Here is a 25273-nt window from a genome sequence, read left to right as displayed (position 1 = left end):
ACACTTGCAGCCCTGGAATAAATCACACTTGATTGAGGTGCCTGGGAGGGTCAGTTGGTTAAGTGGTTACCTTTAGCTCAGGTCATGATCCTGGGATTGATCAGGATCCTGGGATTGAGCCCCACATCTTGTTCCTTGCTCAGAGGGTCCCTGCTTCTCCCTCTCCCACTGCTGCTCCCCTTACTTGTGCTCTGTTTCTCTGTCAAATAAGTAAGTAAATAAATAAATAAAATGAAAATCACACATGATCTTTGGGAATGAAATTTTTAATGTATATTGGATTCAGTTTGTTAATATTTTAATGAGGATTTTGACATCTATGTTCATCAGAGATATTGACCTGTAGTTCTTCCTTTTTTTTTTTTTTTTTTTTTAGTTCTCCCTTTTTTGTGGTGTCTTTATCTGGTCTGGTTTTGGTATGAAGGCAATGCATGCCTCATAAAATGAATTAAGAAGCTTCCCTTCCTCTTCTATTTTTTTGGAAAAGTTTGAGAATAGGTATTAAGTCTTTTTTAAATGTTTGGTAAAATTCACCTGTGAGCTATCTAGTCTGGGACTTCTGTTTTTTGGGGAGTTTTTTGATTATGGATTCAATTTTATTGCTGGTTATCAGTCTGTTCAAATTTTTTATTTGTTCCTGATTTAGTTCAGGAGATGATATTTTTCTAGGGATTTATCCACTTCTAGGTTTTCCAATTAGTTGACATATGATTTTTCATAAAATTCTCTTATAATCCTTTTATTTCTGTGGTGTCTGTTATTTCTCTTTTTTTCATTTCTAATTTTGTTTATATAAGTCCTCTTTTTGTGTGTGAATCTGCCTAGGTTTATCAATTTTTCTTGATCTTTTCAAAGAACCAATTCCTTGTTTCATTGATCTATTGTATTCTTTTAAGTTTCCATTTCATTTATTTCTGCTCTAATATTTATTATTTTCTTCCTTCTACTGGTTTTAGATTTTGTTTGTTCTTCTTTAAGTGTAAAGTTAGGTTGTTTATTTTAGTTTTTCTTTTTTCTTTTATTTCTGAGGGAGGCCTGTATTACTATAAACTTCCCTCTTAGAACAGCTTTTGTGGTATCCCAAAGATTTTGGACCATTGTGTTTTCATTTTCATTTGTCCCATGTGTTTTTTTGTTTTTTTGTTTTTGTTTTGTTTTTTGTTTTTGCTTTCCTCTTTGATTTCTTGGTTGATCCATTCATCATTTAGAAGCATGTTGTTTAATCTCCATCTATTTTTTATTCTTTTTGACTTTTTATTGTGGTTGGTTTCTAGTTTCATAGTGTTGTGGTTAGAAAGATGCACTGTTATGACTTTAATATTTTTGAATTTATTGTTACTTGTTTTGTGGCCTAACGTGATCTATTCTGGAGAATGTTCCATGTGTACTTGAAAATAATGTTCCATGCGTACTTGAAAAGAACTTTACTCCACTGTTTCAGGATGGACTGTTGTGAATATATCTGTTAGAGCCATCTGGTCCAAGTGTCATTCAAAGCCATTGTTTCCTTGTTGATTTTCTGTTTAGATGATCTACCTATTCATGCAAGTGGCGTGTTAAATTTTCCTACTATTAATGTGTTACTACCAATGACTTCTTTTATGTTTGTTATTAGCTGCTTTATATACTTCAGTGCTCTCATGTTGGGTGCATAAATATTTACAATTGTTATATTTTCTTGGTGGATTTTTCCCTTTATGATAATGCAGTGTCCTTCTTTATCTCCTGTTTAAAGTCTATTTTATTTGATATAAGTATTTTTACCCCAGCTTTATTTTAGTTCCATTTACATTATAAATCCATCTCCATTCCCTCATTTTCAATCTGCATGTGTCTTTAGGTCTGAAATGAGGTTCTTGTAGGTAGTAGCCTATAGATGGGTACTGCTTTTTTATATATTCCATCACCCTATGTTTTTTGATTGGGGCATTAAGTCCATTTACATTCAAAGTAATTTTTTAAGAGTTATTTTTTTTAAGATTTTATTTATTTATTTATTTATTTGACAGACAGAGATAGCAAGTAGGCAGAGAGGCAGGCAGAGAGAGAGGAGGAAACAGGCTCCCTGCTGAGCAGAGAGCCTGATGTGGGACTCGATCCCAGGACCCTGGGATCATGACCTGAGCTGAAGGCAGAGGCTTTAACCCACTGAGCCACCCAGGCTCCCCCATTCAAAGTAATTTTTAATAGGTGTGTACTTATTATCATTTTATTACTTGTTTTATGGTTATTTTGTAGTTCTCTGCTTCTTTTCTTTCACTCTTCTCTCATGGTTTGCTGACTTTTTTTGGTGAAGTACTTGGATTCCTTTCTCTTTATTTTTTGCATATCAATTACTGGTTTCTGGTTTGTGGTTACCATTAGGTTTGTATAAAACATCTTCTGCATGTAGCAGTCTATTTTATGTTCATAGTTGTTTAAGTTTGAATCCATTCTAAAAGCAGTAAATTTGAATCAACCTCCCCCTTTTTAGGTATATGGTAACATATTTTAGACCCTTTTATTCTGTGCATTCCTTGACTGACTTTTATAGATATTTTCATCCTTCTTACTCTTGCTTATAGTTTTTCTTCCACTCACAATCCCCTTTAACATTTCATGTAAGGCTGATTTACTGGTGATGAATTCCTTTAACTTTTATTTATCTGAGCAACTCTATTTCTCATCCCATTCTGAGTCATAGCCTTGTTGGATAAAATATTGGTTGCAGGTATTTTTTGTGTTTTTTTTTTTGCTGTTACTGTTTTGTTTTTTGCTTTTTTTTTCTTTTCTTTTCAAATATATTTTGAACATAATATGCTACTGTCTCCTGGCCTACAAAGTTTCTGATGAAAAAGTAGCCAATAACTTTATGGATTTACCTTGTAAATAAGTGTTTTGTTTTCTCTTACTGCTTTTAGAATTCTCTCATTATTATTACATTTTGCCATTTTAGTTACTATGTGTCTTGCTGTGGTCCTTGGGATGATTTTGTTGTGGGCTTTCAGTGTGCCTTGGGTCTGGATTTCTATTTCCTTCTTCAGATTCAGAAAGTTTTCTGCTATCTTTTCATATAAAATTTCTGCTCCCTTTTCTCTTTCTTCTTCTGGGATGCATATAATGTGACTATATTACACCTAATGATGTTGTTGAGTTCCCTTAATCTATTCCAATTTTTTATTATCCATTTTTCTATATCCTGTTCAGCTTGATAGCTTTCTATTACTCTGTCCTCTAGGTCACTGATTCATTCTGCTTCCTCTAGTCTATTATTTATTCTCTCTAGTGTAATATTAATTTGTTATTGAGTTCTTTGTCTCTGATTTTTTTAAAATGTTTTCATGTTTTCTACCTCATTGATGTCGTCCACTCTTTTCTCAAGCACTATAAGTATTTATCACCATGACTTTGAGTTCTCTATCAGGCGTATTACTTATCACCATTTCATTTTTCTCTCTTGCTATGATTTTGACCTATTTTTTCATCCAGGACAATTCTTCTGTCTCTTAATTTTGTCTAACTCTGTGTCTATTTCTATGTGTTAGGAAATCACCTATATCTCCTGCTCTTGAAAGTAGTGGCCTTATGACGAAGAGGTCATGTGGTGCTTTGCAGTGCAGTGTTCCCTGTTCACTAGAACGTGGTGCTTCAGGGGTGGTTTCTGTGTGTGCTGCATGCATCCCCCTCTTGCCGCTGAGTCATGTTTAACTTTTCGGTCCAGTTCTCTGCAGTGGCTCTCTTTGCTTATTGTGGGTAGAGTTTGGTCTCTGTTTTTTTAGTGGTCCAGTCTGGGGCTGTCTTAGGCTTGATTTGGGTTAGACCAACCATTTGCAAGAGCTACAGTGTCACTGAACTGCAGGTACTCTCCCCTGTTATCCTTTGTTGGTGTGTGGGGCCTGGAGTCAGACCAGATGTCTCTCTCCAGCTCACTGCTGAGGCCACAGTCAAAATGGTATGGAAGGTTTTCTTCCATGCTTTCTGGGGCAGGAGTCAATTTGGGATTGTGCTGACCACTGTCAGGGATTTTTGCACACTTCCAGGCTTATGGTATTGCTTTGGATTCTTGCTGTGGGTGTGTTGGGGTGTGTGAGTCTCCAGGAGAGCTCCATGGTGGGACATACAGAATTAACAAAGATTGCTGTGGGAGGAGACTTGGAACCATATTAGAGTATTTTTCCAGGGTTGGTTGGAGATGTGGGTCCACAGAAAAGTGTGGGAGGCAGGTGTGTGCTATTACCAAGCTAGGTGGAGTGTTTTGGGTTGCACTGGTTCCTGCAGGTGTCCTTGTATCTAGGCTGGGGGCACAGGAGGGGAATGGCACTTGCCAGCCCTTTTGTTCTTGGAGAAGTCACCCAAAGATCCCTATTCCTCCAGCATAAATTCTGAGATTAGTAAAAAAAATCTCCTGCTTATTTACCCCAGACAATTTCCAAACTGCTGCTTCTATGTTGTATCTCAGGAATGCTGTTTAGTATGCTGTCTCTTTAAGGGCATGGATTCAATTTCCTCTCACCCCCTGACTCTCCCAGAGCCATGCCTGCTGATTTTTAAAGTTTGAGGTATTAAGCCTGCCCCACTGATTGTACTAACTCAAGAAAGTAAGCCCCTATGGTTTTCAAAGCCAAATGTTATGGAGGTTCATCTCCCCAATGCAAGTCCCTCATTCCTGAGATACCTGGTTTGAGTTCTGCTCCCAACCATGTCTCTGCCCTTCCTATCCTCTTTGATGTGGCCTATTCTCTACATTTATCCATGGAGAATCTGTTCTAGACTTTGGGTCATTTTCTGGGTTAGCTACACTGATGTGTATGTTATCTAGGTGTATTCCTGGGATGATGCAAGCCTACAATCCTCCTACTCTGCCATCTTGATGTTATATCCTTTTAACTACTGGGATAATTCACTGATAATTACTGGGATAATTACTGATGAAGTAATTTTGACTTTTTTTTTTTTAAGATGGTTGAATCTCAAAGAGAGTATGACCAAAAAGTAGTAAGTTTTAGAAAATTACATACAATATGATATTATCTGTGTAAAACCCTATAAGCACAGAGAATCTATACATAATTTAGGAAGACATAATATTTTTAGCAATACATAATATTTTATAAAACAATAGCCATATCTTAAGAGAAGAATATTAAAAATATCAAAATTGCCATTACCTTGAAGTTACCTCCAAGGGAAGGAAAGAATTACCTAAGGAGATGTAATATTCTGGACATTAAATTATTTAAGCATTCCTTTAATTATTAGCTTTATAACTTATATACATGTTTTACATATTTTTTTTAAAGATTTTATTTATTTGACAGAAATCACAAGTAGGCAGAGAGGCAAGCAGAGAGAGAGAGAGGAGGAAGCAGGCTCCCTGCCGAGTAGAGAGCCCGATACGGGACTCGATCTCAGAACCCTGAGATCATGACGTGAGCTGAAGGCAGAGGCTTAACCCACTGAGCCACCCAGGTGCCCCCATGTTTTACATATTTTTGATGCATATCAAATATTACATTATAAATATTTAAAAGTAAGTAAATATTAATAGGAAATATTTGCCTCATCTTAAAGACTAATTTTTTAAAATTAAATTGTTGATATTTTCAATAATTGATTAGGTTAATGTTTTCAGCCATCAAGTGGAATCCAACCTCAAGGTGGACATTCTATTCAGGAAAATAAAGTGTGTTGCACTTTTACACCCTTGAATTTTTTTGGCTGGGATTTTCCTATTTGCTCTAATTGTTTAATAGGTATTTAGTAAATATTGATTTAATGAATAAGGTAGTTGATTAAGTCATGACATGCCAGCATATTGGGTGAAAATGTGGACCTAAGTAATGAATGATTAAATAGCCCCTAAAATGCAGGAGGGAGGATTTTAATTAACAAAGGAGAAAAGTGAAATCTTTTGCTAGAGGGACAGAAATTAATCTTATCAAAGTGTGTGAAATTTTAAAATGTCCTTGCAAAGAGCAAAGTAAGGTCTTTGAAATATCTAAGGAGAGGAGCTCATTTGACAGTGAGGAAATTAGAATAATTCTAGGCATAGAGTGTTGCTTAGTGATTTATTAAGCATTTTCCTCTTGATTTAAAAGATCACCCAAATGCTAAAGTGCCTGATGGAACTTTGCCCAACTTCTTAAAATTGCTAACAATTGGTAGTTACAAAAAAAAAAAAAATACAGATGTAACAGCATTAAAATAAAGGCTGAAACAGAGGCAATGGTAGCCTTTGTTCTGGACCATTTTGTTTTTGTTTTTGTTTTCAAGAATAGTTGTGTAGCTAATAGGCTTGGAAGAAAGAGATAGTATCTTCTTTAGGACCAGGAGCAGTTTTGTTTAATGTTCAGTATAATAAAGATAATCTTTCTCTCTGAAATAAAGACAGAACAGGATTACTTGTGACCCACGAGAAAGGATTTAAATTCCCAATCTTGGGATTCCCAAGTTGTGACATAAACCCACTATGTGTACAATATCTAGCTGGGCTGCTCTGCATCACCCCCATGAGACCTAGTAACAAAGGAAATAGATGCAAAAATGGAGCTCAAGCTGCGGGCTGCACTGAGTAATAAAGTCCTTTGTCTTTGGTGTATGTGTCTTATATGTTCTGCCTGGCATCTATGAAGTTGGCAGCCTACCATGCTTACTTGCAAATGGGGTAAAAATCACAGATCTTTTACAGTTTTTTTATATTATCCTACTCTGCTATCTTCCTGCCAAAGCAGTGTGTTTTACGCCAGGGTGTTCTCAACCATGTGAAATGGGAACTCTCTTCTACATGATAAGAGAGTAGTCTTATTTCTAGTTAGCTGCATTACCTGTTCAAGTTGGCACAGAGAATGCTCGAATTAAATGCTTAATAAATGAATGAAAGAATGAAATAATAAATGTCTAAAATTTTAACCATGAAAGGTTAATTTTTTATTTTGGTAAAAAAGAACACATTAATGAAATCCACCCTCTTAACAAATTATTAAGTGTATAACACAGTATTGTTAACTATATGCACTTTGTTGTACCAGCACCTCCCTAGAATTTTTTCAGCTTGCATTAATGAAGCTCTATACTTGTTAAACAGCAACTCTTCATTTCCCTCAAAACCCATCCCCTGGCAATCACTATCATTCTTTCTGTCTTTATAGAACTGACTACTCTTGGTACTTCATATAGGTGGTATCATACAGTATTTGTTTTTTTGTGTCCGGTTTATTTCACTTACAATGTTCTCAAGGTTCATCTATGTTATAGAATAGAACAGGGTTCCTTTTCTTTTTTAAGGCTGAATAATAATTGATTGTATGCATATACCACATTTTATTTATCCATTTACCCAGCAACATATTTTTAGGTGGCTTCTATCTCTTGACTATTGTGAATGATGCCATAATAAACATGGGGGTACAGATATCTACTCAAGATCCTGTTTTCAGGGGTGCCTGGGTGGCTCAGTGGGTTAAAGCCTCTGCCTTTGGCTCAGGTCATGATCCCAGGGTCCTGGGACTGAGCCCTGCATTGGTCTCTCTGCTCAGTGGGGAGCCTGCTTCCCCCCACCCCGCCCTGCTGCCTGCCTCTCTGCCTACTTATGATCTCTGTCCGTCAAATAAATAAATAAAATCTTTAAAAAAAAAAAAAAAAAGATCCTGTTTTCAGTTCTTTCCAAGAAATACCCAGAAGTGAGATTGTTGGATCATGTGGTAATTCTAAGAATTAATTTCAACAAAACTTAATATATTTTCAATTTAGTTAATCACCACGTTCATATTTTTATTTCTGGTACTTCTTCTTATCAAAAGTTCTTGAACCTATGAATTCAGTGAAGCATGACTAGGTCTGAGAAGTCCATCCCATCCTGGCAGAGCTAACTTCATACCTGCTGTGGCACTAAAACCTCTTCACCTGGGGCGCCTGGGTGGCTCAGTGGTTAAGCCGCTGCCTTCGGCTCAGGTCATGATCTCAGGGTCCTGGGATCGAGTCCCGCATCGGGCTCTCTGCTCAGCAGGGAGCCTGCTTCCTCCTCTCTCTCTCTCTGCCTGCCTCTCTGCCTACTTGTGATTTCTCTCTGTCAAATAAATAAATAAAATCTTAAAAAAAAAAAAAAAAGAAAAGAAAAAAATAAAACCTCTTCACCTTTCCCTGAAATTAGCCAGTAGAGCAGGTGGTTGCCTGTGACAGAATCCTGGCATCCGCTATCATTGGACTAAATTGTGGGATCAGTTTTATTAGTACCTATAATTTCTGTATCCAAAATCAATGTATGATCACTGTTCCTTCCATATTTTCTGTTTATTTGTCAGCTTATGGGTCTGGAAATGTTACATCTTAAACTTTGCCTGTATTTACCTAGTGGGTTTACAGTTCACTGACTATTAGAATTAGGAGTGATTAGATCCAAATTCCCCTTACTGAACATGATATCAAAACTATCTGCTCTCACCCTGCTGGTTGACATTCATAAATCTTCCATTTGTTATGTTGATTTTATACCTCATTTCTAGGATTTTATAATGGCTCTTAAAATTTTTTCATTTGGTTTCAAATATTTTGACAATTCTAATTGTCATTTAAAATTAAATGAAATTGTCAATTAATTAAATTAAATTAAATTGTCAATTAAAATTCAATGAAAGCTTTTGTAAAGGAAAAGTGCTGTGCAGGAAACTTCTTTAAAGTACCCAAGGAAGCTCAAAGCATCCCACAGAAGATAACTCATTTGCAATATCTCTTAGGTGATTAAGGCAATCAGGATATATGTGTTTCTGGATGCCAGCATGATCTGTTCACTGGCTTTATCAGTAGGGTGGGTAAGGTCACTGATAATTACATACTCTATTCATGGCTCATTTTTATTGAGCCTTATAACCATATCTGGTAACTATTATTCCCCTATCAGGAATCCTTATTCTCTTAACTTTTCCTGGAGTTATCACATCTGCTACAAATATTAATGTGCCTAAAGGATAACTGGCAATGAGTGCCATGATGCATTTGATGTTTGAGAAATAATGAAATGTCACTTCCATTATAGAACAATGTGGCATTTAATGGAGCTATGCAGAGTTATTTGCATTACTATTCCACTGTAATGATGTTGCTTGCAGTCACAGCTGACAAAAATATCACTGAATGTTAATTCAGATGAACTTTAAAGTCAGCCACATGGGGATTGACCTGAAATGAAAGTTTCTGGTCTTTGTCTTGAAAAGAGACGCCCTTATGTGTATCATTAAAGGTTCATCCTAAGCTCTCAGGCTTACAAATGTATGTAAGGAGAGGGAGAGACTGAGAAATAGCATGGGGCACACACATGCGCATGCCTATACAGCTATTGGTTTGCTCCAAATTGAAGAAATGACCATGACCCTTATTAGCTGGTAGAGTCTAAGCAACTACAGTGCTGATTGAGACGTTAATTGGAATAATGTGTAGAATGTATTCACAGGAGTGTAGGCCTTGCTTGCAAAAATACAAGTTAATTTCAAATAAAAGCTTCTCAAAATCTCCTCAAGCACACGTGCTGGGAGGTACCTTTAAACATAAAAGGAGCAAAGCTTTCCTATATTTTTTATAGGTTCATAGTGATTGATTAGAAATATTTCCTCTATTGCCCATCTTCAAATTCAGAAATATTTATTCAAACAAGAAAGCACCTTAATATAGGTGCTTTTCAGTCCAATAATATATAATAAACACTGAAGAGTAACCCCCCCCCACAAAAAATGCTTACTTTTGTTGTTATTCTACAAGGAATTAAAGTTTTTTAAAACATTTGTGTTTAAGACACTGCTTAACTCAAATGTAGCTGACACCTACTCCAATTATCCTCCTCTAGGCAACTTTGACCATGTTCATTGCTCTTTTTAATTCCCAAAATTAGATTCATAATGTTAATCCTATAATCCCATTATAAATATCTCATTAAATTTCTATTTCAAAGTTCTCCACCCCCAAAGAGATATGTAATAATAAAATAAAAAAGATAATCTGTAAAAAACACTTGCAAATATTTAACAATTTACTTTCAAATATCAAAGAATTCATGAAAAAAATAAGATCAGATGGTCAGGCAGATGCTCTAGCTTAACCATCTGCTCCCTTGGCCTTTCCATTTCTGTGCATCTTTAATGCCAATGACCTTTGTTTCTAGTCTACCTCAGCCCCTGCTCTGTGACCACATCCTAGATATTCTCATTATGAGAAACTATGATACAATTAAAATTCTGCATTAAAATATGTCATTTTCTGTCCCAAATCTCCAGCCTCTCCGAAGTACTTGATCATACCCCTGTGTTACAGCTGATTTTTCTCCATTGGTGATGTTCAATCCATTGCTCCCACTATGCATCAATTACCATTTTGACTGTACTTCTCTTTTGCTGGTTTAGACTTTATGGTTTATCATTAAAACCAGTCTCTTGGAAACAACCTTCACTCCCTTGCATATCTCTACCTTTGCCATAAATATCAGACCATAGTAAAATCCTGAAGGAACCCAACAACCTGCCTTCCCTTGTCTACATCTGAATGGCTAAATGATACTGGGGAGAAAAAGAAATAACACAACCAAGCAGATTGGTTTCACAATAAATTCATTATCACCATCTGTAAATGCCTACCACATTGCAGAAATAAGCCAGATGTTCCAAAAACCTGCATGTTCCTTTCTTCTAAAACCTAGTGTTTTCTCTGTCTTCCTCTCAGCTGACTTTGCCTTATATTTTAATAGATTTTATTTTTTAAAAAGCAAATTAAATGCATTTATTTATATCTTCCTCCTTTTGAAACCATTAAAAGGTAACTACAAATAATTGAAACTTATAAACTGTCAAAGAACATCAAAGATGATTACAGTTTTGGAAGATAAATAATGGATAATGGAGCAATAAGTCACTTAGTATAGAGAGTTCTCTGCAACAGAAAACATTTAGAGGAAGATGACAAGAAGAAAGCACATTTCAGCCCAAGAAAGTCTCATAAATTGGAGGCAGAAATTACATGAAAGTAGAGAAACAGGGTGGTCAGATAGCAGGAGAATTGGTTGAATTTCAAAAAATTCAGTGAAGAAGCATTTGGATTCACTGACACCACAAAACATTATACAAAAAGAGATGGCCATCCATCTCTCTTTGTAGGAAACACGAGGTTTAAATTAGCAAGATTGTAAAATTAGAACGGTAGACAAAAATTAATGTACCATGATAAAAGAGGAGGATCTCATGAAAATCCAAAAACTGAATGGTGAAACTGTCAGCTCCATTCTTGTCCAGTTTCCAGAACAAGTTTCCCACTAAGTTTTAACCCCCAGGCAGAAAACTTGGAAAATCTCTGAAAGTAAAGTGGTCTTAGCAAAAAGAACTTTAGATGTACTCTTTGAAAGTCCACTAATGAATGTAATCTCTGTCATACTGAAAAACTGCCAGTTGACTAGGTAACTCACAAAGCTAAATCTCTCAAGTAGCTTTTCATTGCCACATTTTCAACTTTGTTTTGAGAGCTACATATCACCAGACTTTGAAAAACACGAGTGTCAAAGATTAAAACACTCCCAGTAAAAACAAGGTGAGCAAACACAGAATAAAATAAATGGAGAAAAAAAAGCAGATGCATAAATGATAAAAATTTAAAATATATAATTAGTATCATGATAGAAGTAAAAGGTATATTGCATCCATGACATAAGCAAGATGCTTTTTTCAAAGAGCTGAGGGAATGAAGATAAAAGGCACAGAATCAGGAATGTAATCAATGATATTATAATAGTGTTGTGTGATAACAGATGGCAGCTACCTTGTGGTGAGCATAGCATAATGTATAAACTTGTTGAGTCACTGGGTTGTATGCCTGGAAGGAATTAATGTTGTATGTCAACTATACTCAAATAAAGGGGAAATTTTTTTAAAAAGAGCTGAGGGAAATTAGAGATGCTATAAACAAATAAAAATATTTCAGAAGTACTGAAAGATACTGGAAGAAATATCTTTGAAAATAGAATAAAGAGTGAAAATAGAAAGAGAGGAGAAGTACATGTGAGGAATAATTGGAAAACTAAAATATATTATTGTGAATGCAGGTCCATAAAAAAAGAACAGAATTGAAAGAAGGAAATTAACCAAAAAACTCAAGGATATTTCCTATAACTAAAGAACATGATATTCGGGCACCTGGGTGGCTCAGTGGGTTAAGCCATTGCCTTCGGCTCAGGTCATGATCTCGGGATCCTGAGATCGAGTCCCGCATGGGGCTCTCTGCTCAGCAGGGAGCCTGCTTCCCTCTCTCTCTCTCTCTCTCTCTCTCTGCCTGCCTCTCTGTCTACTGTGAACTTTCTCTGTCAAATAAATAAATAAAATCTTTAAAAAAAAAAAAAAGAACATGATATTCTAGGTTCATAGAGCCGACAGTGGACCTTGCCTCATGGCTAAAAAATATTCTTGAAAAAAGCACATCATCATTACATTTCAAATCCTGTAGATGTACAAAACATTCTAAAAGTTTATATGTGGAGAAAAGAATAACAATTTATAAAGAAGGATCATAAGTCAGAATGAAATTAGAATTCTCAGTAGAAAATTCAGGTAATAGATGACAATGAAGGAAAAGTATATTCCAGCATAGAATTTGAAATACAGGCATTGAAAAAAAATTATTGAAGAAAGGCAATTTCTTATGAGTATTGTAGATCTGTTTTATAATAATAATTTAAATTTAGTAATGAAAAAGGAAAGGAAATAGAATCCATACACCAAAACTCTCTTAATTCCTCACTAAATCTTCAGAAAATTTTAACTTCTATTTTTTCTCCTTTATCCTAGTTACAGTTGATGACATGTTTTTTTCTACCAAAGGCCAAACTATCAAGCTACAAAATTAACTATTATCTTTCTTCTGTATTACTTGTCCCTTCATCTTTATTGGGTCATTTCAATAAGCCCAGAAACATTGTAAGAAATGATACCCTGACTTCCATGGGTGAACCATTTTAAATCTTACTGAATTCCTTATTCTCTAGTTTCTTTCTTGTATCTGCTTATATAAAACCAAATTTTTGAAGGACATACTCATCCATTCTACCTCTATTTTCCCTCAATTTGTAAACTTAAGTTATTTTTTTTTTAATTTATTTTGTCTTACTTTAAATTCCAGTTAGTTAACATAGTGTAATATTAGTTTCAGGTGCACAATATAGTGATTCAACACTTCCATACAATACCTGGTGCTCATCACAACTAGTGCACTCCCTAATCCCCATCACTTATTTTACCCATCCCCCTGCCCACTTTCACTTTGCTTACTGTCAGTTTGTTCTCTATTGTTAAGAATCTGTTTCTTGGTTTGCCTCTCTCTCTTTTTGTCCCCTTTCTTATTTATTTCTTAAATTCCAATATGAATGAAATCATATGGCATTTGTCTTTCTCTGACCAACTTATTTCACTTAGCATAATACTCTCTAGTTCCATCCATGTTGTTAGAAATGGCAAAATTTTGTATTTTCTTTATGGCTGAGTACGATTCTACTTTGTGTGTGTGTGATGTATACATGTATGTGTGTGTATACCATCTCTTCTTTATCCATTCATCAGTTGATGGACACGGGCTGTTTCTATAATTTACCTATTGTAGATAATGCTGCTATCAACATCTGGGTGCATGTATCCCTTTAAGTTAGTATGTTGGTATCCTTTGGGTAGAGCAATTGCTGGATTATAGGGTATATAACCTACTTTGTTGAGGGTTTTTACCATGAGTGGATATTATACTTTGTCAAATGCTATTTCTGCATCTATTGAAATGATCATATGGTTCTTACCCTTCCTTTTTTAAATGTGCTGTGTCGTGTTGATTGATTTGTGAATATTGAATGATGCATGCAATCCAGGAATAAATCCCATTGATCATGGTGAATGATTTTTTTAACAGATTGTTGGATTCAGTTTGCTACTATTTTATTTAGAATTTTTGCATCCATATTAATCAGCAAAATTGGACTGTAATTCTGTTTTTCAGTGGAGTCTTTATCTGGTTTTGGTATCAGGGTAATGCTGGATTCATAGAATGAATTTGGAAGTTTTCCTTCCTTTTCTATTTTTTGGAATATTTTGAGATGAATGGGTATGAACTTTTCTTTAATTGTTTAGTAGAATTCCCCTGGAAAGCCATCTGGCCCGGTACATTTTTTGTGGGGATTTTTTTTTTTTTAAGATACTATTTATTTATTTGAGAGAGAGATAGAGAGAGCATTTGCAAGCAATGGGAAGAGCAGAGGGAGAGGAACAAGCAGACTCCATGCTGAGCACTGAGCCCCACATGGAGCTCCATCCCATGACTCTGAGATCATGACCTGAACTGAAATCAAGTCAGTCACTCAACCAATTGAGCCATCCAGGCACCTCTGTGGGGAGATTGATTATTGATTCCATGTCTTTGCTGTTACCAGTCTGTTTAAATTTTCTATTTCTTCTGATTTCAGTTTTGGTAGTTGATTATATGTTTCTAAGAATTTATCCATTTCTTTCAGGTTGTCCAATTTGTTCACATATAGTTTTTCATAATATTCTCTTGTAATTTGTATTTCTATGGTGTTGGTTTTTCTCCTCTCTCATCTGTGGTTTCATTTTATTTGGGTACTTTCTCTTCTCTTTTTGGTAAGTCTGGCTAGGCAGTTATCAATTTTTATTAATTTTTTCAAAGAACCGGTTCCTGGTTTCATTGATCTGTCCTATTTTGTTTTGTTTTGCTTTCTGTATCATTTATTTATGCTCTAATATTTTTTTATTTATTTCATTTTATTTACTTTTTTGTCAGAGAGAGAGAGAGAGCACAAGCAGGGGAAGCAGCAGGCAGAAGGAGAAGCAGGCTCCCGGCTGAGCAGGGAGCCCAGTGCAGGGCTTGATCCCAGGACCCGGGGATCATGGCCCAAGCCGAAGGCAGACACTTAACCATATGAGCCATCCAGGCATCCCTATTTATGCTCTAATCTTTATTATTTCCTTCATTCTGCTGGCTATAGGCTTCATTTTTTTGTTCTTTTTCTGGCTCCTTTAGGTGTAAGGTTAGATTTCTTATTGAGATTTTTCTTGCTTCTTGAGATGAGACTGTATTAGTATATACTTCACTCTCACTACCACTTTGCTGCATCCCAAACATTTTAGACCACTGTGTTTTCACTTTCATTTGTCTCCATGTATTGCTTTAATTTCTTTTTTGATTTCCTGCTTGACCCATCATTGTTTAGTAGCATATTGTATAACCTCCATGTATTTTTGGTCTTTCCCAACTTTTTCTTATGATCGACTTCTGGTTTCATAACGTTGTGGGCAGAAAAGGTGCATGGAACATTTCCAGTATTTTTGTATTTGTTGAGACCTAATATGTGATCTATTCTGGAGAATGTTCCATGTGTAATTGAAAAGAATGTGTATTAGGCTGGCTTAGGATGGAGTGTTCTAAATATATCTTTTAAGGCCATCTGATCCAGTGTGTCATTCAAAGCTGTTGTTTCCTTGTTGATTTTCTGTTTAGATGATCTGCCCATTGATGTAAGTGAGTATTAAAGTCCCCAACTATTAATGTATTATTATCAATGAGTTCTTTATATTTTATATTAATTGCTTTATGTATTTGGGTGCTCCTATGCTGGGGTCAGAAATATTTATAGTTGTTAGATCTTCTTATTGGATCATCCCTTTTATGAATATATAATGACCTTCTTCATCTCTTGTTATAGTCTTTGGTTTAAAATCTAGTTCATCTGATTAAAGTATGGCTACTCCAGCTTTCTTTTGACATCCATTTATGTGATAAATGTTTCTCTGTCTCCTCATTTTCTTTTTTTTTTTTTTCTAAGATTTTATTTATTTATTTTGGCAGAGAGAGATCACAAGTAGGCAAAGAGGCAGGCAGAGAGAGAAGGGGAAGCAGGGTCCCTGCTGAGCAGAGCCCAATGTGGGCCTGATCCCAGGACCCTGAGACCATGACCTGAGCTTAAGGCAGAGGCTTTATTTAATGCATTGGGCCACCCAGGCACCCCTGTCTCCTCATTTTCAATCTGCAGGTGACTTTAGATCTAAAATGAGTATCTTTTAGGCAGTATATAGATGGGTCTTGTTTTTCTTTACCCATTATGACACCCTATGTCTTTTGACTAGAGCGTTTAGTCCATTTACATTCAAAGTCATTATTAATTGATATGCATTTAGTGCCATTTTATTATTTGTATTGTTCTTTCTAGAGATTTCTCTGATACTTTTTTGTCTCTGTCACTTTTAGTCTCTCCTTTGCATTTAACAAGTCCCCTTTAATATTTTTTTCAGGGCTGGGTTAGTGGTCACAAACTCTTTTAGTTTTTGTCTGTGAAACTCTTTATCTTCCTTCTATTCTGAATGAGAGCCTTGCTGAGTAGAGTATTCTTGGCTACGGATCTTTCCCTATCAGCATTTTGAATATATCATGCCACTCCCTCTGGCTTGCCAACTTTCTATTGAGAAATTTGTAGTTTGCCTTATGGGCCTTCCTTTTAAGTTAAAGACTTCTTTTGTCTTGCTGCTTTTGAAATTTTTTCTTTAGCACTGTATTTTGCAAATTTAATTACAATATGTCTTGGTGTTAGCCTGCTCTGGTTCATTTTGATGGGAGTTCTCTTGCATTCTGGATCTGGATGGATGATTCCTTCTCCAGATTAGGGAAGTTTTCATCTGTGATTTCCTCAAATAAATTTTCTGCCCCCTTCTCTCTCTCTACTTCTTCTGGGACTCTATAATACAAATGTTATTATGTTTGATAGAGTCACTGAGTTTCCTGTTTATTCTTAGGTTCCATAATTCTTTCTGTCTTTTGTTCAGGTTCATTATTTTCCATTATTTTGTCTTCTATATCACTTATTCATTGCTCTGCTTTTTCCATCCTTGTGTCCATTGCATCAAGCCAGTTTTCAATTTCAGTTATTGCATTTTGCATTTTGAACTGATTCTTTTTAACTCTTTTATCTCAATGGTAAGTATGTCCATAAAGTTTTCCATTCTTTTCTCAAGCTCAGTGAATGTCCTTATGATGGTTGCTTTAAATTCTCCATCAAGCATGTTACTTGTATCTGCTTTGCTTACATCTCTGATCTGTTCTTTCATTTGGGATAAATTTCTTTGTCTTGGCATTTTATCTAAGTCTCTGTCTTCTTTTGTATGTTAGAAAAGCCAGCTATGTCTCCTGCTCCTGAAAGTAATGGCCTTAAGAAAAAGAGGTCATGTAGTGACAAAGTCCTGGTGCTTCAGGATGTGTCTCTGTTGTGTGCTGCATGCTCTCTGGTGTTGTGTCTTGACTTCTCTATCCTTTGGGCCAGTTATCTGCAGAGGTTCTCCTTGCCTGCTTCAGTAATGTTTGGTCCCTGGCCTGAAGGACGAGTTTTAACTAGGTGTGCTCTCTTATACTTGTAAATGAGATCTATCATTATCTCCACCAGAACTGAGGCCCAACAGATTCCTCTGGGCAGGAGACATGGTGTAGACAGGGGTTTGTGCTGGTCTTCTGGGGGAGTGGCCCACCACACTGGTGGGCAAGCTTGACTGAGAGGGCAGTTCTGCCAGAGTACAGGAGGGTGGGCTCAATATAAGCAAGCTAGGCAGCCAGTGTTAGTGCTCAGCTGCTTCCTGCAGGTGTCTCTGTGTTTATACTAGGGGGTAGTAGAGGGAAATGGCACCACCCAACTCCTTTGTTTCCAGAGTAGCGTCTCCATAAATTTTGCCTCTCAGGGGTGCTCCAAGATGAGTGAATCATCTCCCCACTGTGTGCCCCAGGCATTCTTCAGATCACTGTTTCCATCCTGCCTGCCCCTGGGTTGTTTGCCTGTCTTCTATCTAGGACCAGTGCAGTGCCGTCAGGGGGAAAAGGAACATGTGGGTCATAACCAGGGGAAATATCAATTAATAGAAATAGAACTAACAGAGATGAAAAGGTCATCAGGTAAGTTCATTAAAACAACTATTGTGAACATGGTCTGTAAGCTCAAGCAAGTAAAGGAAAACAAAAGTATAATAAGAAAAACGGAAGATATAAAAAAGATAAAAAAACAAAACCAAATAAAATTATTCAAGATAAACAATAATATCTCTGAAATGAAAAGGGGATTAAAACTATTCAGTTATTATAGAAGAAAAGATCAGAGAACTTCAAGACATTACAATGGAATCTATCCAAAATAGAGTATACAGAGGGAAAAATCACTAATCTAACATACATGCAGTTGGAGTTCCAGAAGTGGGGGATAAAGATTTTTAAATTTTTAAAAATTACTGAAATATTTTCAAATATGGTGAAAACCATAACCTCCAAGATACACACACACACACACACACACATACACATACAACTACACCAAGGATTACAGTAGTAAAATTTCTGAAAACCAACAAAGAAGAGAAAATTCTAAAAGGCAGCCAGAGGTAAATGACATATAGCACACACTGAAACAGACCAAGATATGGTCGACTTTAGGTTGGGAACAATGCAAGTCAAAGACTGTGTAACTTCATTTTAATACGTCAAAAGAAAAAAAAAAGGTCAACTTAGAACTATTTATTCTATTAAAATGTATTTTAAAATTGAGGAGAGAACTTCAGATTTCTGCTTGAGAATTTTGAATACTGAAATAGCACTGTTCCCACACTTACAAGAATAAAGTAAAAATAAGCTTCAAGTTCATGACTTTTCCTGAAGACTTGACAGCTAAGGTAGCAGGGCAAGCAATAAGTTCAAACTCTAAGGAGAGATAGCTGCCTGCAGGGAGATACAGAATGCAAACACTTGTTTAAATGGGGCCACGTTGGTAAGAATTCCTCTGGACTGATGAATGAAATGGTGGGGGTGAACTGTGGGCTAATGAGAGCATAAGGAGACCTTAGAGGTCACAGATGTAGGAGACATTTGCTCCTATTTGCCATCTTTTTCTATATAAATTCTACCAGATACTCACATAAAAAAATGTTGAGATCCCAAGAAAGGCCTTGGGAGAGGAAGAACACTACTGCAGGAGGCCATGAAATTCAACCCAGGACATTCTCTCTTTTCTTTCTTATAAAACAAAACTTCTGTAAGAAACAATACTACCCTGTAGGAAACAAGGGTACTGGTGAATACCTCCTCCATCGAGGAAGAGAACAGAAAAATACTCTCCATCTGGGAGAAGGACAGGTAATAAGGGTCCAAAACCACAGCAGAAGGAAGGCTTAGAGCATTTTTGTTCACAATAGCAGAGATGTATTGACCATTACGTTGAATCAGTATTGACAGTAATTTTAAGGGCATCCTTGAGGATATTCCTAATTCATGTCTTAACCTGTCAGCAACATAATCTTAATAGGAATAAAGATAGGGAATAGAAAGCAACCAACGCATGAGGATCCTTTAAAAATCTGCAGCTGTGTTATTGAGTATGTTCTGGTTATTGCTTTTTTCTCAGGATAGCAGAGGAATTTCCTTGTTATGACTATATGGTGGAAAAATAATTTGATTTTATATTCTCAACTTTGGAATCTCAAATTCTTTTTCCAGTAATAAGAGTATATATCTCACTAATACTGTAATTAAAAGAAATCTCTAAACCTCTACCATTTATCCAGGAAAGGCAGTATCCTTATCATCCATAAGCTTCAGAGGGAAAAAGTCAACAGAAAAAAAATTCTATAAATTGTATCTCTCCTGTTCATTCATCTTTGCTTATTTCCAAGTTTATTTCTCTTAGGCTTACCCATTTAGTCATGTTAGCACTCTAGGTTTCTAAATGCAATATCTCTCCCTTTGGTTATATATTATTTTTGTGTTAGAGCTATGTCATCAAGCAATATGATAAAGTACTCAATAAGTTACGCATTTGTTTCTCTCGTTCTCTTTCTCTCACACTCACACACACACACACACACTCTACAACCAGAATTAGCAAAGCTCTCAGAAACCCTCCAACTCCCATGCCCTAAAGTATTGCCATTTTCCCCAGTTTGAATAAGAAGATCTGGCCCTCTGGAATCCACAAGTTATTTCCCTGTGCTCTGTGTTTGGAAATGTCATTTTCATGCTTAGATTCTTTTCTATTACAAGTGGCTAAAGCAAATTGCCTCAGGGGACTTATAGCGATACCAAAAGGTACAAGCTGATATTTTTAAAGCACACACCAACCAGCTCTAGCATGATGAGAAGGCTGGAGTTTTGATATGCTGGAAAAGATATTATATAAATACTACCTTTTAGACACAATAGAAAATAACATATTATTAACAATAAAAAGCAGTAAAAATTTAAAGTGATGATCCTTAGATTAATTTTTCCCAAATAAATAGAAATACATCATGTTCTCCTGACTATTAGATGCTCATTCCATTGACAGACCTCGAACAAAGATTCTTGAAAATTCTCTAGGAACTGATAATTGTATAAGTAGGCAGCTTCCACACAAGATGACAGAGCAAAAGTGATACTTTCAGCACAAAATCCTAGAGAATCCTATAGATATACTTTAAAACCTCTTTTTTCCTCTTTTCTTTATCATTAATTTACTTATGATCATACATTGATGCCTTTTATAACTGACTTGCCTCCATCTGGTTACTCTTAATACATTTCATCACTTATTTCTCAACTAAAAACACTTGTCTAATCTTAAGAAATTGAAATTCCTTATTATGCCTTATCTTCTGCTTGGTTTATCTGACCTTGGTTCACTTTCTCCTTCACCCATCAAACTTCAATCAAGCTGACCGCTTTTTGGTCCCTCATTCTTAGAAACTTTTGCTTACCTGAGGATCTTTATATATAATCTTGCTGAAATGTTACCCTGCTTACTGATATGATAATAATAACCAAGAGACTAATGATAGCCTCTTGTTGAAATGCTACCCTGCTCTCTCTATGCACAGGCTTAAACAAGCACTTTCATTCTAGGAGTGTCAACTTGTATTAGTCAGGGTTCCCCAGAGAAGCAGAGCCAATAGTATATCAGAATATCCCGATACTATAATGGTGGTTCACAAGTCAATTTCAATTCCATTGTAAAAATTAAAAGACAAAAGTTTTATTTTTAGCCATAACTATAATGGATACACAATATAAAAATAAGTAAATTGTGAATCAGTAGCATAGAGCATGTGTAAGTAAAGAGAACTAAAAGTATAGATTTTGAATATCATCAAAGTTCAGATGCTAGTTAAAAATAAAATGTTACAGCTACAAAATATTTTGTGTGAGATTCATGCTAAACACACATTAAAAGCTTATAGCAGATACATAAAATATAAAGAAGAAGAAATCCTGGCATACCACTGTAGAAATATCATCAAATCACACACACAGAAACACACACACACAAAACAAGAAAGGAAAAAAGAACTAAAGAAACTGGGAAACAGTGAGAAAACAGTTAACGAAATGACAGTAATAAATCTTCACCTATCAACAATTACTTTAATCATAAATGGGTTAATCAAAAGATAAACAGTGCCATATGGATTAAAAACAAAAACAAGAACCAACTATATGCTGACTATAAGAAACTCACCTCAGCTTTCAGGACATAGGTTGAAAGTGAAGATTTGGAAAAAATATTCCTTGTGAGTGATAACCAAAAATGAAGCAGCTATTCTTGTATTAGACAAAAGAAACTAAGTAAAAAATTGTCACAAGAGTTAAAGGAGTCAATTCAACAGACGATTATAATAATTATAAGTATATGCTCACCCAAAACTGGAGCCCCTAAATATATAAAGCAAATACTAATCGATCTGAAGAAAGAAATAGAGAGAAATATAATAATAATAGGTGACTATTTCCCCACTTTCAACATTGAATAGATCATCTAGACAGAAAATCAACAAGGAAGTAGCAGATTTAAAGAACACTATAGTCTAAATGGACTTAACAGCCATACACAGACAATTCCATCCAACAGCAGCAAAATGTACATTTTTCTCAGGAGGACATAGGGCATTCAACAGGATAGACCATATGCTGGGCTACAAAAAAGACTTAATTAAGACAACTGAAATATCCAGTATTTTTCTAACCAAAATGTTTTGAAACTAAAAGTTAATAGTAGAAGGACAATTGGGCAACTTACAAATACATGGAAATTAAAATATTCCTGGACAACTAACTGATAAACCAAAAGAGAAATCAAAAATATATCTTGAGTTGAACAAAAAAGTGAAACTATAACATAAAATATAGGATATAGCAAAGACAGTTCTAAGAGGAAAGTTCATAGCAATAAAGCAAGTTCTACATTAAGAAAAAAAGAAAGGTCTCAAATAAACAATTTAACTTTACACCTTGAGAAACTAGAAGTAGGACAAACTAAGTCCAAATTTAGCAGAAGGTAGGAAATAAAAATTATAGTAGAAATAAATGAAATTAAGACTGCAAAAAAAAATAGAAAAAAGCAACAAAACTAAGAGTTGTTTTGAAAAGATAAAACTCTGTGACTATAGCAATAGCAAGATGCTAATTTGAATATATATCCTCATGTAAAAATAAGGCTTTAATCCTAGAATTCCTAGATGAATAACATGAAATAGGGAAACCACCAAGAGAAGTTTTTAGCTGAGGAAGATATTAGGTTGGGTGTAATACCAATCAGGCACAAGATTATGGTGTTTTGAGATGTTAGTTCTTCATTATGTACAAAGAATTTAAACTTTCATCTGATATGTGATCACATGTTCAGGTTTCCCAGTATACACAGAAATAGTTGACCTGCATAGTGCCTGCAACACCTTTCTGCTCTTTCTAGAAAATAAATGCCTGGTGGAGTGCCTGGGTGGCTCAGTTGGTTGGGCTACTGCTTTTGGCTCAGGTTATGATCCCAGAGTCCCAGGATCAAATTCCATATCCGGCTCCTAGCTCCATGGAGAGTCTGCTTCTCCCTCTGACTTTCTCCCCTCTCATGTTCTCTCTCACTCTGTCTCCCAAATAAATAAAATCTTTAATAAAGAAAAGACAAGAAAAGAAATGCCTGGAAATAGAGGACAAATTAAACCCCCCTTTACAATCTTCCCTTTAGGCCGAAGGATAGCTAAACTTACCCAATCAGAGCCTAATTTCACACTTTCTTGGATTTCACCTCAAGATGAAGGCAAAGCTTGGTTCATCTCACCAATTTGGTAAGAAAGAAGGAAGGCAGTACTGATTGAAATGAATAATGTTTGGTATTTTTCCTTCTTGTGCATTTCTCAAAGATTATTTTTTCCACAGTGGCGTAGGTGTCTTATGTTCATTTTATTATTCATCCATTTTTTTGGTAAATATATTTTTATGTGCCCAGCATATGCCAGGCATTGGTACTAGGTACTGGCGATTCAGTGGTGACCAAAATCATTGTCTCTGTCCGTCTAGAGCACAGAGACAGAGAAGAAAGACATAGTCAAATAATAATACAGGTCTACATAGCAATCACAATTTTTAGAGTATAGGAAGGTCTTCTCAGACTTCATCTACTTCTGAGCACAAACCTCCATCCTTTTCTGAAGTGAAGACTTCGTTAGGAATTTAGGAATAATAGAGGGTGACAATGGGGTAGATTAAGGGACTGCGTGTGGATATATGTTGGAACAAAGAAAGCAGAACAGATGATAACAGAGAAATATGCCTTTGAGATAAGAGGTCTGGTGGTTTATTAAAGATTGGATGAATTTGTATTTTCAATGTAATTGATAAGTTAGTGGGTTAATTTTCAAAAATCAATTTGGCAAGCAATATCATTGCCAAATGAATCGGTATCCAGAAGGTTCAGCCCTGTGGCATGTGGAGCTTTGAAGAGCTGCGAAATGGTAAATGAATTTTTGGAGTCAGATCTGCTTTTTGTGATTTGAGACACCCTGTGTTTCCAAAGGAGACAATTCAACCTTCTGTGTGAGAATTAATGACGTCTCTAGCCAACCCCAACAAGGGGTTCTCTAGTGAACATCATGGAGAGAACAGATTGTTTAGAAAAGAGACTCTAGCCAAGGAGAATTTATTTCATCAAGAGGAGCCTTTGGGTAAAATTGTGCCAACAGTTTAATAAAAATGAAACTATTTGATGGCAGGTAGGGGAGAGGGAAGAATGGACTCAGTTGTTCTCACTTGTAATTCATCTTTTTTACTTTAAATTAACCAGTTGAAAAACCTATTAAAATTTTATGAACTTGTACTCCTTTTAAAATCCTTGGACTAATTTATTTCATTGTACTAATTTTTTTTCATTGTACTGTTTTCGGTGAAAGAACATAGTAAGATCTCAGTAAGCATTTGTTGATAGATGCAAATATTATATTTGTGTTTCAAATTATTACTGCTATTCTTAATTTGGCACTTTGTTTAATAAACTGGAGGATGTAGCAGAATCATTTTGTAAAATACAAAATTTATGCCCTAAGAAGATAGGATGAAGAGGATTGCAGAACATAAAAGATGAAAGACTAAGAAGAAAAATTGAATATATATTTGGATTCAGTAATGAATGACTTATGTTTGGTATTTGAAATGTATTTTTCTTTTCCAAAAAATAAAAATACAAATATTTATCCACACTTTGGCAAAAAACATTCAGATTTAGGTTTCACATGTATTTACTAAGCTGTTACTGGAAAGTTCTCACTATATAAGCTATAAATGTCAACTGAAGTGACAGTGTTCTTCATTACCATAAATAAAATTCACAATCCCCATCTCACATCTCTTGAGAAGTCCCATATCCTCTATGGCATTTCAGTGAATCCCAAGGCTTTCCCTTTTCCTGGCCACCTCTTGTGTTTTCCCTCCCATAAAATTTTTAGTCTCATTTCAACTTCCAGTGCTGCCACTGTCCTGCCTTGTCCACATTAACCCAGATGTGGAACATGTAGCCATTCCAGAACTCAAAGAATACGTGAAATTTTGTGTGTGGAAATCCCAACTCCATTTTTCAGGTTGCTCGTCTTAATTCCTTTTTTTCTTTCACACCCCACATTTGATCCATTAGCAAATCCCATGAGCTCTATTTTCTGAATATATTCAAACTTTGTCCATTTCCAAACACTGCCTCTGCCACTCTGGTGCCAGCCCTCTTCTAGCCTTTGCTTTCAGTCTGTTCTCAACCAGCAGCCAGATGGATCCTGTCTAACCATAACCTATCACTTGTCTTCTCGGAATCCTCCAATGGACTTCAGCTCACTAAGCATAGAAGCCAGCAGCCTCTAAGCCTCTACGTGATCTGATTCCCAGTTACCTCTGTGACAACCTCCTCATCCTCATCCTCATCCCATCATTTGTGAACTCTAGGTTCACTGACCTACATGTTTCT

Source organism: Mustela putorius, unplaced genomic scaffold (assembly GCF_011764305.1).
Source record: "Mustela putorius furo isolate JIRA1106 unplaced genomic scaffold, ASM1176430v1.1 tig00537227_pilon_pilon_pilon, whole genome shotgun sequence".
Classification (NCBI taxonomy): Eukaryota; Metazoa; Chordata; class Mammalia; order Carnivora; family Mustelidae; genus Mustela; species Mustela putorius.
The sequence above is the reverse complement of the archived record's forward strand: the minus strand, read 5'-3'. Positions refer to the sequence as shown.